The 15,421-nt window shown below is 44.6% G+C and overlaps 1 protein-coding gene across 3 annotated transcripts in view; it reads right to left on the reverse strand.

Moving 5' to 3' along the window:
• The window catches only part of MRTFB (myocardin related transcription factor B), a 334,459-nt gene that overhangs the window by 230,908 nt on the left and 88,130 nt on the right, over positions 1 to 15,421 (reverse strand). Inside the window, exon 1 of one of the 3 annotated variants that reach the window (XM_073542885.1) lies at positions 7,527 to 7,641. The exons of the other annotated variants lie outside the window; for them this stretch is intronic. The gene's annotated coding sequence lies outside the window, so the exon portion shown is untranslated. Of the gene's footprint in view, positions 1 to 7,526; positions 7,642 to 15,421 lie in introns of those variants that run through there. 3 annotated transcript variants of the gene reach the window in all.

The raw sequence follows: 15,421 nt of genomic DNA on the forward strand, positions 1-15,421 counted from the left end.
TATTTAGCTCTCCGGCTGTGATCGAGGGGTCTAGGGCACCGTAGGAACCCCCCCACGGCTACTGCTAGTTGTGTTGATAGGTTCAGGGGTCTGCAATCTGATAGTTACCAACTTCTCTGGTTTTCTGGACGTAGCTTCTATTTTTGTGTCTGCTTCCTACAGTGACTCAATCATAACAGGAGACCCAGCTTTCTCACACTGGGCCCTACATTATGCTGCAACTTGTTGGTAGTCTTCAGACTTCATTACGCCATGCACACGGTCAAGCAGTCCAGTGCCAGAGGCAGCAAAGCAACCCCAAAACATCAGGAAACTTCCGCCATGTTTGACTGTAGGGACCGTGTTCTTTTCTTTGAATGCCTCTTTTTTTCTCCTGTAAACTCTATGTTGATGCCTTTGCCCAAAAAGCTCTACTTTTGTCTCATCTGACGAGAGAACATTCTTCCAAAACGTTTTAGGGTTTTTCAGGTAAGTTTTGGCAAACTCCAGCCTGGCTTTTTTATGTCTCGGGGTAAGAAGTGGGGTCTTCCTGGGTCTCCTACCATACAGTCCCTTTTCTTTCAGACGCCGACAGATAGTACGGGTTGACACTGTTGTACCCTCGGACTGCAGGGCAGATTGAACTTGTTTGGATGTTAGTCGAGGTTCTTTATCCAACATCCGCACAATCTTGCGTTGAAATCTCTTGTCAATTTTTCTTTTCTGTCCACATCTAGGGAGGTTAGCCACAGTGCCATGGGCTTTAAACTTCTTGATGACACTTCGTACGGTAGACACAGGAACATTCAGGTCTTTGGAGATGGACTTGTAGCCTTGAGATTGCTCATGCTTCCTCACAATTTGGTTTCTCAAGTCCTCAGACAGTTCTTTGGTCTTCTTTCTTTTCTCCATGCTCAATGTGGTACACACAAGGACACAGGACAGAGGTTGAGTCAACTTTAATCCATGTCAACTGGCTGCAAGTGGGATTTAGTTATTGCCAACACCTGTTAGGTGCCACAGGTAAGTTACAGGTGCTGTTAATTACACAAATTAGAGAAGCATCACATGATTTTTTGAACAGTGCCAATACCTTTGTCCATCGTTTCTTTTATGTTTGGTGTGGAATTATATCCAATTTGGCTTTAGGACAATTCTTTTTGTGCTTTTTCATTTAAGACAAATTAAATGAAGATAATAATACCAAAGAATTTGTGTTTGCAATCATTTTCAGGAAGAAACTGAGTATTATCTGACAGAATTGCAGGGGTGTCAATACTTTTGGCCACAACTGTAAGTCTCTGGCAGCAGCCTTAAGGGCCTTTCACACATAGCGACATCGCTAGCGACATTGCTAAAGTGTCACCGATTTAGTGACGCAACAGTGATATCGCTAATGATCTCGCTTTGTATGACACGTACCTGCGACCGGCCCCCCCGCTGGATATCGCTGATTGCGCTCGAAGGTCCTGGGCCATTTTTTTCTCGTTGGCGTCCCGCTGCGGCCGACTAGCGGGGTATGGATGCAGGCGGAAATCGTCAACATCGCTGCGGTGTGACAGGTAAGAGCGACCGCCGACAGATCGCTTATCGCTGCTGCATCACTGGTGAGATCTGCCTGTTTGGCAGCTCACTAGCGACCATTTAGCGATGCATCAGCGATCCTGACCGGGTCGTAACATTGTCGGTATCGCTGGTGCATCGCTAAATGTAACAGGACCCTAATCCTTATTCAGTAGGCATCCACGCTTGGCAGGTCAGAAACAATTGGGCAAACAACCAAGGTGTATGGCCACCTTTTACATGGCCATTTAATCTAATTTATTCTATTCCAGAGGATCCATTGTGCCATAGCTGGGTTGTTTGGATCTCATAGGTTGCTGTTTCAGTGGTAGACAATGTTGGGGAGGCACAGTACAGGTATGTAGTTCAACTTCTCTTCTCCTTCCGAAGAAACAGTGAAACAACTGACAATTTTCTCTCTTACACCCTGGTTACATCAAATGATCAAGATTATCTGCAGAAGGAATTGTTGGGTTGCCCCTTTGGACATTAGATCAGTGGAAAACCCCAATATTTGATGACTATGCTGTAATGTATCTCACCAATCTAAAGTTATGTTAACATCTCCTTCTCAGTCGAGAATTCCAGTCGGCAGTGGTAATCTTACTGTATGCAAAATGCCTATTCAGAAAGGAAGAGGACTAGAAGGCTAGCGCCACCTACTGGAAGTGGCAATCCTAAAAGTCAATATCCACCCTTTAATAAGCCTTGCCATATGACTTAGGATACAAGCCAGACCAGAATCTTAATTTGCAGACACTGTTTCGAGGTGTTGTCCCTCATGAGTGCAAAGTGTGAGATCTAACATGGCTGTGTGAGAGGCTTAAGACTAGGGATCTAAGGGGGTAAGGTTTCTCCTTGTGGAGAGTGACAAGCCAGGCCTTGGCATGTTGGAGTGAGAAGACTTAAACGCCATGCATACTTTGCATTGACGAGGGGCAACAGCCTGAAACGCTGTGTAAGCAAATTTAGATTGTGCTTTGGCTTTTATCCCAAGTCGTATGGCAAGGCTCATTACAGGGTCGCAATTGGCTTTTAGGAATGCTTCTTTTAATAGACAGCGATAGAGTTCAAGTCCTCTTCCTCTCTGAAGAGACTAGTTGCATATTTAAGTTCCTCGAGGAGCATGCATGGCGTATAAGTCTCCTCCACTCTGACATGCCAGGCCACAAGAAAATGTACCCCTTAGATCCCAATCTTACCGTAGAAACACTAGAAACCTCAACAGTCAACACACCCCGTTGGTGCCATTTAGGTGCATGGTTCATCGTATCTCGAATAGCTTCATGGCTTCCAGTGAAAGGTACAAGCCATAGCCCAGATAACAACAGAGCCTTAGAGACGCATGACAAGTGAACTAACAGCAATGGCCAAAACATATATTCCATCGTCAACGAAAACCATAAAGTGAGTCAACAAAGTCATCCATAATGACCGATGAGTGGTGTGCAGAAGTACGCACACGTCACTAATTTCGTCAAGCACCTGGACACAGTAAAAAACACAAGTAACTTCATTATAGTTCTGTCTTCTGCATTTCAAATTGATTACCGAAGACGGGATGTTTTATTAAGGTTCACTTTATTCCTCAAAAAAGCGTAAGAATCTACTAAACCGTTAAAATAAGGGCAATTAGACCTGGCACTGTATAAAAGAAGGTTTCAAAAGCAAGAGGAAATATGTGTGCAAAACCGATTGCTCTCAGAACAAAATGTACGGCATAGGAGGATTTTTTTTTTTTTCTCCTCTCAGATGAACGGTTTGTAAAAACTGAACATGTTAACAGTAAAAGGGGATAAATCAATAAACGTGTGCGACGAAAGGATGCATATAAACACTACATTTATTATTTTTGGAAAGACTCGTTTCCAATAACACTCAGTACATCATCATGGTTGCCTTACGGAAAAAAAAAAAAGGCTTACTGGTCAAAATTGCCATGGAGCTTTTGTGTGTTGTCCCAGTGTTTGTGGGCAGTGTTAGGTTTTTAACGATTTCTTCCAAAACAAACTAATTGGCTTCCTATGAATTTGGCCTTGTGTGCGCGTTCCGAGATAAGGAATTTATATCGTGAGCACGAACAGTGATGGGCATTGATGTGAGTGATGAACTCTTACTAGGGCAATGTGTTGGTATTAAAGGGAACCGGTCATGTAAAATAACCTGTAGATATGGGGTTAATCTGCAGGTTAATAGCGTGCGTGCAGCCCCTGCACATAGAGCCCCGCTGCCGGGAGAAAATGAGCTTAATTTCACCTGACAGTGCTCGGCGTTCAGTCATGAGGGTGGTACCGGGGCGGATGCAGTCAACACTCTGAGTATGGAGCACGGCGGCGGTACCATGTCCCCAGCACTGACTGACAGCCAGCCCTAATGCTGAGCTGCTGTCAGTCACTGTTGGGGTGTAGTTACAGCCAACGCTTTCTATGCACCCAGCGAGGACTGAAACCATGCCGGCACCACATAGACAAATCAAGCCTGCGGGGAGGAATAAAGGTAATCATCTCCCGGCAGCAGGGCTTTCAGTGCGGGTGCTGTATGGAGGTACTGACTCAGAATGCTCTTAAAAGGGTATGGGGTTAATCTGCAGGTTTTTGAGGGAGAAGTCGTCGTGGACCCGCCTGTGCAGCTAGTGGATCTGGCGGCATTGTGTCAGCTGTCAGGTTCCCTTTAAATCATTGAACGCAATGTGAATGGACAAATTTTAGGCTAAATTCACATGAGCATTTAAAAAAAAATTGTCCGATTTTCATGCAGAAAATAAAAAAAAATATTTTCCATCTCTATTGTCATCAATACAGCGTTCCTTATTATACATCACAAGATAATACTATGCTCAAGATCACATACAACTTCTTATATAGAGAATTGCAATGTATCCCTATAACTCAGACGCTGCACTGCTGATCCGCACGGGATGTGTTTTTTTTCTTTTTGCGTGCACATAGATCTGAATGGGCGAGTCTCATCCGAAATACAGAAGAGAATAGCGCATGCTGCGATTTTTTTTCACACAGACATTTGGCCCATATAAAATAAAAAAAAATAAATAATGAAAATATGCCTAAAAATTTGCTAAAAACATGTAAAAAAAAAAAAATGTATTTTATGCTACATTTTTCCTGCCAAAACATCAGTATTTTTGCAGGATATTTTTCTACTGCAAATACAGAACATGTGCACATACCCTTAACCCCTTCATGATGCAGGCAATATCAGTTTTTGGTTTTTCCTCCCCTTCCTTATCTTTCTATCCACACAGACATATGAGGGCTTGTTTTTTGTTTTTTTTGTAGGACGAATTGCACTTTTAAATTACACCACTCCTTTTTAGCTGAAAATGTATAGCCCACAGTAAGGACTTGTATCAGTCATTTGCTACCTGTATAGCGGACAGCAGATTCTGGAAGATGAAACTACATATGGTATATAAACTTCTTAGACTTGACGATGCATGTGTACTAACTTTGAAAATCCATTTCAGAATGGTGCTAAAATAATTGATGCAAGTTTAACTCAATCTCGCCTTATTGAAAGCTCATCACTGTCCCTCTTCCCTTCTGCTGCTGAGATCTCACACTGCCCAGGACAAGCTGCAGCTGTCAGTCAGACTGTTTAAGCAGAGACTAAATATACAAGGACTCATGATTATTCCAGAGCGAATCCGCTTGGATACGGTGTTATCTGAGCATGCTCTGGTGCTAACGGAGGGTCTTCGGCGTGCTCAAAAAACATGTTCGAGTCCCCGCGGCTGCATGTATCGCGGCTGTTCGACAGCTGCAACACATGCAGGGATTAGGCCGGTTTCACATTTGCGCTTTATAGCGCAGCGACGGCATGCGCACGGCCGCCGCTAAACCCCGCCCCCTCCCGGCTCCATGCCTGCCCCATCCGGTCATCGCCGCCTACTAGCGCACATGGACGCTTGCGATCTGCGCACCCTATCTTTATCCAAAGATCCAAATTAACGTCCATACTACAATAATTAAAAAAAGGCAGGTCTGAAACGCGCGTCGGGGCGGACGCGCTATCCAGGCACCTGAGCACCTCCTGACCACCACTGCCGGTAATAATTAATGTAGTATGGACGTTAATTCTGTATATGTAGCGGCTATTGTTGATAATGATCATTATGGTGTGGATGTTGTTATCTGTATATAGCGGCTATTGCCGGTGATAATCACTATGGCATGGATGTTTAGCGGCCACTTGCTGGCGGTATTAGAGATAACATTATGGGTGATTAGCCAGGATAAGTGGCTGCATTTAGGTACCACACCATATAGATTTACTACTATAAGTGATAAAGTCTATTATATATAACGGCTATTTCCTCGGCGGTGGAGGCATAATATAATAGATATTCATAATATGAATTCTCTAAATCAGTTGTAGGATATGAGGATATAATATTGTATTGTCCACTTTGAGGTTGTTGTACTATTTTTTAGCAAAACTGCCATTTTGGATAGTCATATAATTGGAGTTGTATAGTTTACATCTCCAGGTGCTGGTTATGTGCGTCTTTTTAGATGTGTAATCACAATATACATGTGTATGTTTACTTCCCCTTATTCCCCTAATTGGTGATATGTAGTATTTTATCTATGGTTCCAAACAATAAAGTCTTTCTTTATATTAGTAATAAAAGCCTTTTAATCATCTTTTTTTTCTTTGGATATGTTATATTTGGTGATAGGCATAATTAATCCGAGTGGACACATGGGGACTCGAATTAATTATATATAATGATTGCTACCATGTGTCCTAGTCATACTTGGTATATTTAGCACCCTATCTTTAGCATAGGGTGCGCAGATCGTGCGCTAGCAGGATTTTGCCGTGCGCCGCGCACTTTTGAAGGTGCGCCCGTGTGCGCCGAACGCAGCATGTTGCATTTCGGCGCACACGGCGCACCTTCAAAAGTGCACAGCGCACGGCAAAATCCTGCTAGCGCACGGCCAGCGCACGATCTGCACACCCTATGCTAAAGATAGGGTGCGCAGATCGCAAGCGTCCACGTGCACTAGTAGGCGGCGATGACCGGATGGGGCGGGCAGGGAGCCGGGAGGGGGCGGGGCTTTGCGGCGGCCGTGCGCAGGCAGTCGCTGCGCTATAAAGCGCAAATGTGAAATCGGCCTTACCAGTTTTTTTTAGACAATCCCCGCATCTGTTGTGGCTGTCTATCAGCGGCGAGACTCAAACATACTATTCGAGCACGCTGAAGACACTGGGTTAGAACCCGAACATGCTCTGACAGCGCCTTATCTGAGCACGTTCGCTCATCACTAGTCATGATCCATTTCACTCTACAGTAGGATTTCCCCTAATATCAGGATTAGCCATTCTGATATGGATTTAAAAAAAAAAAAAAAAGTACACCAGTCTCATCAGGTCTAAGAAATGTACAGTATTTAATAAAGTATGCAGTCTGCAATTGTAAAAATAAAAAAAAATTATTAGAAAATGATTAATTGTGAAATCTGGTGACAGCTTTACTAATATTCTTTTGTTCAAATTATAATTAAAAGCTAACATCATATCATACTGATCATTTGTGTAAAGTCTCACCTAAACGAGCAGAACTAAATATTTGGGGACTGAGAACATCCATATCAATATGATGGCGCAGCTCAAAGGACCCATTAAATTCAAGTTTATCCTAATAAACCGATGCTCAAATTTGGGAATTTGCCCACAAACCTCACTGCTCGATTGCACTACAGATCTACAATACTATGGTTCCCACCGAGCAAAAAGAAAAACAAACTCCTAATTAAAAAAGGAGGGTAGACGTTTTGGCAAAGGGTTTAATACACTTTTTTTTCTCGGTCTTGTCGAATTCCACACATAATTCCAATTATTTGCATCCTTTCCATGCTGAATGTTTGCATTCTGAATTAACCCTACAATTACCATCACAAAAGGAAAAATGCAGGGAGCATGTAAACAATAAAGATCACAAAGGAAGACCTGATACTTACAGGAACGTGCGACCTGTCGTGTCTTGTCTGGGCACAATGCACAGTTGCAATCTGGATTCAATGAAGTCTCCAGACTCATAACATTTCTTAATATCTGGCATGAAAACGGAGACGCCAAAGATGTAATGGATGTCTGGTCTAGAAAATACATGATGAAAACTAAGCGGGGTTCCATAAGAATACATTTTAGCCATTTTTTGTATCTCCGTTCCATTCTACAGACGTCACCGGCAGTGAGCATTGTTTTAATACTTTGGATGAAAACAAATAAAGGATTTTGTACAAGTAAACAATTTTCATTAGATACAGTTGAAACCAGAGGTTTACATACACTATATGAAAAGACACATATGCACGTTTTTCTCAAAATCTGACAGAATAAACCTTTCCTGTTTTCTGTCAATTAGGAAGCAGTGTGTTTCAGGTGTGCATTAAAATACATGCAAAGGTGTGTCTCTAACTCAGATGTTGCCAAAAAACCTATCAGAAGCCTCCAAACACATAATCATGTTGCCAAAAAACCTATCAGAAGCTTCCAAGACATCATATGGGCAGTTCAGAATTGTTTAAAGGCATAGTAATCTTAGTGTATGTAAACTTCTGACTTTGCAGTACGTAATAAAATTGCCTTAAAACCTTCTCTCTCTCATTATTCTGGCATTTGGCAAATATTATTATGGTAATGTTAATTGACCTAAAATGGGAAAAGTTAATTCTGATGTCATGTCAGATATTGAGAAAAACAAGCGTCTTTTTATATAGTGTATGTAAACTTCTGGTTTCAACTGTATACCAAGCAAAGCAAAGATCATTTACCCTTTAACTTTTATACTCTGATACTGATTTATCACATACCTGGACTACACTCCTACACTCCTCAACACTGAAATTGCAACATCAAGAAGGAAAAGTCGTGGAATTATGAAGATCTGAAGATGGATAGATATGTTACTGATATGAAAAAATGGAAGCAAAATATTTAAAACATCTCGATTTATTCCCTATGGAGTATGAGCATCATAGACGTACCCACACTTACACACCTTGGCTGCTATCAATGGTTGTCTGAGGAACAGAGATGGGCGAATCCGAAAAGTCAAGTTTGGCGTCCGTACCGAACACCTACTGTTCGATCATGGACACCGAACACGGACTTCACCAGTAAGTCCCTGTTAATTGTAGGGTTCACCCCCCCCCGAACACCGGGTGTTTCTCACGCCGTCATGTGCATGATAGTGACGCAGACACTGCCTCTGATTGGTGGTAAAATCATTACCGCTGGTCAAACAGCTGCGGTTCCCACGCTGACATATAACAGCGTGAGCCCACAGCTGTGATAAGAGGTAAAAAGTTTACCTCCGGTCACTGGCTTCGTCTGATTGGACTACTGCTACCACTAATGTACGCCTGCTGCTGCTAATAACAGCGAGAACAGGAGGTGGCTGATGGCAGTATTCATCAGCCGGCACCTGCACTCTAAATAAATAATAAAAAAAAAAATGGCGTGGTTACTCTGTATTTTTGATAACCAGCAAGGCAAAACGGACAGCTGCGGCTGCAATCCTCAGTGGTCAGCTTTCCAAAGGTTGGTTATCAAGAACAAACGGGTCCCCATACTGTTGTTTTAAAAAAAAAAAATTTAAATAAATAATTTTTTGTTTAAAATGGTGTGGGGTCTCCCGCCCATTTTTGACAACCAGCCAAACTAAAGCAAACAGCTGGGGGCTGGTATTCTTGGGCTGAAAAGGGGCCATGAATGTTGTCCCCCCAGCCTAAAAATATCAGCCTGCAGTTGCTGATCTCACCAGAGGTCACCGCAGTTCAGGGGCCCAGCTGGCAATGCAGCCTCAGTGACCGGCGGTAACCTCGATGACGTCACCCCTAGTAACTGAGAAACCAAGGAAAGACGTACCCACAGGTCTGCCCTGAAGCAGTCTTTCTCTCCATGATGAGGAACATGTTTGTGCTTTGGGTCTGGTCTTTCCCTGGTTTCTCTGGCTTAGAGAAGGAAGATAAGACTCTGCCTACAGTCCCGCCCTGGAGCATGGGCATCTCATTAACTGAAAACTTCGACCACTGATTACACAAGAACCACAAGACAGATTTATTCACCCCAGGTATCATTTTAATCAGTATAATGGTCCCAACATGACAATACCTGTGTTATCATGATTAAGAGTGCTTAGCCACTCGAAACGCGTAGATCGATCGCATGCCTTGTAACTCATGCTGGCTTTTAAACCTCATTTCTATTGAGTGAATAAAGAATATTTTTCACTACATCGTGGAGCTGGACAAAATTTTTTCTCATTGCCTTGGATTGTGCGCTTTGACACAGCGGTCTCGTGCTCCGATGTTGGAATGCTATGTCTGGTGAGCTGGATTTGTATCCCAACATGACAATACCTGTAGTTTACTGAGCAAAATCCTGCTGACAGGATCGCTTTAACATTTAGAGAACTGGTAAATCTCAGGCATATAACAAAATTACAGTAAGCAACCCAGTAAGTGAAATATAATTGGAATCGGGGTCTCTGCCCCTATATTATGCTGTCAAATTTAGTAGTAAAAAACTAATGACAGATTCCCTTTAATAAAATAAGTTTTGTTAAAACATCCCCCAACGATAATCTTATCCCAGGGTGTCCTGTTCCTGAGACACCTAGCAATAAGCTGTAATATATAGGAGCCATTCAATAAGTGTTCAATTTGTCTGAAGCGCCTCCCAAGGTGAAATGAAGCATTACATAGAACAATGTCTATAATTATAATTATTACAGGACAGCAAAGGATTAAAAAAGTGAAAAACACAATTTCTTTCTTCCAAGAATGGCGCCAATCTATTGAAACTAATTATGCTGAGCCTCAATATTACAAGAACCCTGAGGACGGGCGCGGCACGGAATTTTGTCTATTACTATATTTATATCCTTCTGTTGAAAAACTGTCACATGCGGAGAGAAGATGCTTCAGTTTAGGAGTCATATGTTCCCGAGAGGTACTAAATTGTTAATTATAATCCAATTTTCAATGCAAGAACTGTTCTTTGCGCAATTTCAGAAAGTACAGCTTTGTCAATCATAACACCCTTTATTAACGGCAAGGACACTCGCCCCAATTTTCCTTCTTCTGCCGTTTTCATCAGTTGTCATAGTAACTTGGCCTTACGTGATGAAGGCTGCAATCAGTAGCGGTGTTGTTTATCTCCGATCATGTAATGCAGATCCGGTGATATACAGAAAAGAAAAAAAATGGATTGTTCTGAAGTGAAAGTCACGTGTATTTCTGGTAAGAGACGGGACGCCAAGTGAAAGAACGAGGAGGAAACACTCGGTGACGGTAGAAAAAGAAATGTGCAGAATGTTAGTAATATTGGATCAGAAAGGAGTACCATATTTTTTGGACTATAAGACGCACTCAACCTCACCACCCAAATATGGGAGGAAATAGGGGAGGGGGTGTCTTATAGACAGAATCACGGAGGCAGGAGCAGGAAGCCTGCGGTGCCAGGAATGGGGCGATGCCACGGGCCTTGGGAGGAGGGGGTAACATTACGGTCTCCGGCAAAACGGCGCCACTGGAATCTTGGCTTGTCATTGATTCACGCATGCATAGCCAACGGCGCCATTTTGCAGGAGACCGCCGGAGGCTAGTCTGACCATGCGCTACCTCCAACGCCAAATGGCTGAAGAACGCTGGGACATGAATGTGCGTAAGCTCCCCCACATGGGCAACACTAGTGCAAAAATTAAAAAAAAAAGGAGGCTCATACAAATGCAAAGGGGGCACAGTAGAGCCGAATACCCTATGTACAGTTCTGCCACGATTCATGAAGAGACTACTGCTCCAAAAAAGTCTACAGGCATCCATTAAATTAGTATTTAATTTTTTTTCTTATTTTCCTCCTCTAAAACCTAGGTGTGGCATATTGAGTGAAAAATATGGTAGGTCTTTGTTCACACTGGTTTTGTGGCTTCCCAGTGAAGCATATGACTGAGCCGGCGATTACCACTGGGTTTGCCTTACTTTCTTTGAGCAATGCCATCCATGTAACACTGCAGACAATTACTGCCCTCAACAGTCACTTGCCATACATGATAGCGTCACCATGAAGGCCAGCGATTGGCTGCAGCGATCTCATTGATGTATGTCATCTTAATGGTGTTGTCCCATCTCTGTTGTTCAGAAGGCGGTCTCTCATGATTGATCAGACCAGTGGCGTCGTCCCACCACTGGCCTGAAGTGTGCATTCTTCAATGCTACAAGTAGAGATAGCTTACATCTTACAAGCCCCTCAGCCTTCTATATCTATTTACCTGCAGAAATATTGGGAATCTACATGCCAATAACAGTTTAACCATGTTTTGATCTGTTACTGCAAGTGGAGCTGCTGGGAGAAAATTAAATTATTGTATTTTTCGCTTTATAAGACTCACTTTTCTTCTCCCCGTAGTGAGTGGAAAAATTCAGTGCGTCATATAAAGTGAACATGGCCACATTCTACATTATGACACACATTTACATGAAAGAGAGAACTGCTCTATCACTCATCACGGCCCAGTGAAAGCTTGCAGCAGGCAGGCCATGCGACAAGCAGTCAGTAGAAGTGTGTGGCATGGCAGCCATATGAAGCGTGCAGTTATGTGAACCATGAGGCAGGTCAGCCATATAAATCCTGCATTGAGCAGAGGGTTGGACATGATGACCCTTGAGGTCCTTTCCAACTATAACATTCTATGGCATGGCAGGCCAGCTATTTGACGCGAGCGGTCATGTCAAGCGTGCGGCAGACTAGCCACGTGCAGCAAGCAGTCAAGTCGGTAAGCGGTAAGCCAGCTATGTGACGTGTGCGGTAATGTCAAGCACGCAACAGGCCAGCGATGTGAAGCGGGCAGTCATGTCAAACGTGCGGCAGGCCAGCTATATGAAGTAGGTGGTCATGTCAAGTGTGCGGCAGGCCAGCCAAGTGAAATGGGCAGTCATGTCACCGGGGGGCAGGCCAGCTATATGAAGTGGGCGGTCTTGTCAAGCGTGCGGCAAGCTAGCCATGTGAAGTGGGCAGTCATGTCAAGCGTGCGGCAGACCAGCCATGTGAAGCGGGCAGTCATGTCAAGAACGCGGCAAGCTAGCCATTTTATGTGTGCAGTAATGTCAAGCTTGTGACAGGCCAGCCGAGAGAAGCCGGCGGTCATGTCAACCGTGCGATAGGCCAGCCATATGAAGTGGGCGGTGAGCTGTGAATCGTGGGGCGGGCCTTCACAGCATGGGGCAGGGTCAGCCACTCTGCAGGGCTGGAAACTGATGGGTGGAGGGAACTGCTGCTGAGCTGCCTCACCAATCAGTAATCTGTCCCTGACAAGATGGTGTCCTTGCTACAAAGACTCGTGTGGGAATTAATAAAGATCTGCTCTGTAAATTAAATGAGCAAAGACACTGTAGGGGAGATCAATAGCTGACCTGAGAAATGCAAAATAACTACAACCCCCATCATCCTCCAGAATATATGGTACCAATGGGTGTGCTCTGAAGGATGATGGGGATTGTAGTCATATTTAGTAAAAACACTACAGGGAGGGACTGTAATCTAAGTGACCAAAGTGTTTATCGTAAATGTGACCACCACCTCTCTCATCTTTCATAATACACCTTTGTATACAGTACGTGGGTGTATTTCTAACGTTGAGTGGGGTGGCAGTCAAAATGTGACTACCACCCCCATCATTCCTAAGAATACCCTCTTGTATACAGTATTAAATTAAATGTTGTAGCACACTATTTGGATCAAAATATTTTTATTCTTATTTTCCAACTCTAAAACCCAGGTGTGTCTTACAAGGGGAAAAATACGCTATATTCTCACTGCAGCTACTCACTTAGCTGTCACCAGAGCTGTGCAGTGGGCTGCTATAGTCACAGGTCACTTCACAGCAAGCGCTGATATCACTCTCCCTGCACCCTGACCGGCAGCCTGTAGTATGTGTGCAGAGCAGGATCAAGCCTAGGATCAAGGGAAGTGATTACAGAACACTCACTGTATAGCAAACGGTGACTGTTTCAGCCCACTGCACCACCCCGATGACTGGAACAGCACACTGCACCGCCCCAATGACTGGAACAGCCCACTGCACCACCCGATGACTGGAACAGCCCACTGCACCGCCCCGATGATTGGAAGAGCCCACTGCACCGCCCTGATGACTGGAACAGCCTACTGCACCGCCTCGATGACTGCAACAGCCGACTGCACCGCCCTGACGACTGTAAGAGCAGCTGCAGGGAGAATACACCTTCAGACGAGCTTGTGATAAAACAACAAAACATGGATACATGGATTTTTGTGAGTACTCACCGTAAAATCCTTTTCTCCGAGACGCTCATTGGGGGACACAGGTACTGTGGGGTGTATGCTACTGCCGTCTGGAGGCTGACACTAAGTATACAAAAAAAAGTTAGCTCCTCCTCCGCCGCATACACCCTCGCCCCGATTGCGGGCGGAAACCAGTTTAGTGCAACAGCAGTAGGAGAACACAAAAATTAGCCTTAAAGGGAATCTGTCACCCTTTTTGTCCCCTATTAGCTGCCGGCATAGACATCGGGGGGCTTATCTACAGCATTCTGTAATGCTGTAGATAAGCCCCCGATGTAACCTGAAAGAGAAGAAAACACATTATATTATACTCACCGAGGTGGGCGGTCCAGTCCGATGGGTGTTGCGGTCCGGTCCGGCGCCTCCCTTCTTCATGCGATGACGTTCTCTTCTCCTGTCCTGAAATGGCTCCGGCGCAGGCGCATTGCTCTGCCCTGTTGAGGGCAGAGCAGAATTCTGCAGTGCGCAGGCGCCAGACCTCTCCCGACGCCTGCGCACTGCAGGACTCTGCTCTGCCCTGGAGCCATTACAGGATGGGAGAAGAGGACGTCATCGCATGAAGATGGGAGGCGCCAGATGGCACGGCGACACCCATCGGACCGGACCGCCCACCTTGGTGAGTATAACAACACGTGTTTTTCTTCTCTTTCAGGTTACATCGGAAGCTTATCTACAGCATTACAGAATGCTGTAGATAAGCCCCCGATGTCTATGCCAGCAGCTGCAAAGCCAAAAAAAGGGTGACAGATTCCCTTTAATGCAGAATACCATATGTCTGAAAAAGGACCACCCTACTTTTAAAAAGGAATTATACTAATTAACTAAACAAGAGCCAACTGGTTCATAGGGTGGGTGCTGTGTCCCTCAATGAGCGTCTCGGAGAAAAGGATTTTACGGTGAGTACTCACAAAAATCCATGTTTCTCCTTCGTCTCACTGGGGGACACAGGTACTGTGGGACGTCCTAAAGCAGTCCCTGGGTGGGAAGTCAACTCACTGATCCAAGCCGCATGCCCTCCTGTCTAAAGGTGCGCCACTGCTGCTTGGAGAATTTTTCTACCCAGGTTCACATCTGATGAAGCCTGAGTATGCACATTGTAATGCTTAGAAAAAGTATGCAGGCTGGACCAGGTTGCCGCCTTGCATACCTGCTCTGCCAAAGCCTGGTGCCGAAGCGCCCAAGAGGCGCCCACTGCCCGAGTAGAGTGCGCCCCTATCCCTGTAGGAATCGGTGTGCCTTTAATACGGTAAGCCTCTTGAATAGTTAGACGAATCCATCTGGCTATGGTCGACCTTGAGGCTGCGAGCCCCCTCCTGCGCCCTTCGGGGATCACAAACAGCGAGTCTGTCTGGCGAAAAGGTGCCGTCCTTGACACGTACCTCCTGAGCGCTCTCACTAGGTCCAACGTGTGGAGCGCCCTTTCCACCCTATGTACTGGCGCTGGACAAAATGAAGGCAGAACAATGTCCTCATTAATGTGGAAAGAGGACACGACCTTCGGCAGAAAGGGAGGAGCTGGTCTAAGGAC

The sequence above is a fragment of the Dendrobates tinctorius genome, unplaced genomic scaffold, assembly GCF_039654945.1.
Source record: "Dendrobates tinctorius isolate UK_male_01 unplaced genomic scaffold, ASM3965494v1 ptg000129l, whole genome shotgun sequence".
Classification (NCBI taxonomy): Eukaryota; Metazoa; Chordata; class Amphibia; order Anura; family Dendrobatidae; genus Dendrobates; species Dendrobates tinctorius.